Source organism: Tamandua tetradactyla, chromosome 25, assembly GCF_023851605.1.
Source record: "Tamandua tetradactyla isolate mTamTet1 chromosome 25, mTamTet1.pri, whole genome shotgun sequence".
Classification (NCBI taxonomy): Eukaryota; Metazoa; Chordata; class Mammalia; order Pilosa; family Myrmecophagidae; genus Tamandua; species Tamandua tetradactyla.
The window spans coordinates 30,750,661-30,752,516 of NC_135351.1; the positions used below are offsets into that span (position 1 = coordinate 30,750,661).

General features: G+C 47.5%; 1 non-coding gene across 1 annotated transcript; it reads right to left on the minus strand.

Moving 5' to 3' along the window:
* Window positions 1-1,501: 1,501 nt before the first annotated feature.
* Window positions 1,502-1,574, minus strand: TRNAV-AAC (transfer RNA valine (anticodon AAC)). The gene has a single exon. It is a non-coding gene; the product is annotated as a tRNA-Val (tRNA).
* Between the last annotated feature and the right edge of the window lie 282 nt (window positions 1,575-1,856).

Here is a 1,856-nt window from a genome sequence, read left to right on the forward strand (position 1 = left end):
AACCTATTTCTTATAATAACTAGTTAAATAAATTATGGTACATCTACAAAATGGCATGGGAGAATAAGGAAGATGTTTGTGAACTTAATTGTGAAGATCTCCAAGTATATTGCAAAGTGAAAAAAGCAAGGCACAGAACAATGTGTCTAGATGTGGTACCATGGGGAGTGTGGGGTGGGGAGAAAAAATATTTGTATTAGATGTAAGTGCACTTTAAAAAATCACTGAAAAGATAACCAGGCAATTGTTGGGAGCTGGGGACTGGGCAGATAGGAAACAACTGGAAGATGATGTTTGTTTTATTTCTTTCTATGCCGGATATCTTCCCTATATTTTAAATTAAATAAAGAATTCAAGAAAACACTCTAAAGAAGTAGTAAACGAGGAGAATAGTTTCTGGAATGGTGACTGCAACCAAGCTACCAATTCAAATAATTAATTAAGAAACAAATGACAAACGCACAATAACCTGACGAGCGAGGAGAAGAGCAGACCTTATAAGAATTCTTCCTAGTAGCATCTGGGATGGTGGCAGGAGCCACGATCCTGGCCCTAGAAGGAGGCTCGGGAATGGGTGCAAGCCGGGCGCGAGCTGTGGGAGGCTACGGAGAATCACCTGATCCAACCGCAACCAGACCCGCGAGGGATTTCCGCCAGAAATGGGCCTTCGGGGTGAACTGGCAACTGTGGAGCCCTAAGCGATCCTGAATCTGCGCCCTGATTCCCGTCCTCGGGGACGCCAGGGAAGGCTCCAGGGCGTGGCGGCGTGCCGGAGGTTTCCTCTCCCTGGGAGCACACATCCCCTCGGGAGCAGCCCTCTCCCTGGGAGCACCTCTCTCCTAGGGAGCACCCTTCTCCCCGCAGAGCGTCTCGGCGTATTTCCCACCGACCGCGCAGATCTGGCACTATGAGAATTTCCTTATTCAAGGCTATGTGTTCGGTTTTAAAAGTTGGAATTATTTTTCTGTGAAGAACCGTGCTTGTCTTTTTATTAGGTACAAAGGGGGAGGAACTTTTCCCCCCCTCTTTCCAAAAATCACCCCAAAATGAGCTCGGACAGTTCCTTTTGTTGGGCCCTTTCTACTCACGGGTGGTCTTTGTAATCCTAGCTGTTTTGTTAAAATCTCCTTATTCTGGACACTTTCTGCATACACGCCTACTTTCAAAAAACGTCCTCAAGGCGCTTCAGCTGTGGAGAGCGTAGGCTAGACTCCCATTTCTGGCTGGGCTCAGCGCGCAGCCCTGTTCCTTCTTTGAAATCCCTAAGACACCTCTCGGGACCCCAAGGGAGCCGTCCCCGGCGCGTTCAGGGGTCCTGTACCCGGTCCCTCCTCGTGTGGCCGCCTCGGGGGCTTCGGAGACCGCGGGTGCCGAGGGTTAGGGGATGACACGGGCCTCAGCGCGGCTGCGGACAACGAACTGAATACAGGAGTTCTATCAGATTCAGGTGGAGAACATCAGAAGCAAAACGAGGATATTAGAAGCAAACTGAGGATACCCGTGTTTCCGCCCGGTCTCGAACCGGGGACCTTTCGCGTGTTAGGCGAATGTGATGACCACTACACTACGGAAACACCCGCAGGGACTGTCTTTGGGATAAAATATAATGATTATATTTGGGGCTCCAGATTCAGAAACTTTGATTGTAGTTGTCTTACTTTCCATTTATTGTAGTTAATTATATCACACTCTGATGACTGATATTTGCTTAGCAGAAATCAGTACATAGGCTCATAAATACATTTATCAGAATGTCCAGTATCTGATTCTTAATAGTCACAAAAATGGAAACTTCCCCACTGCCTATCAACAGTCCTGAGAATAAGGTCGTATGAAATATGCTGCAATGAGAATGA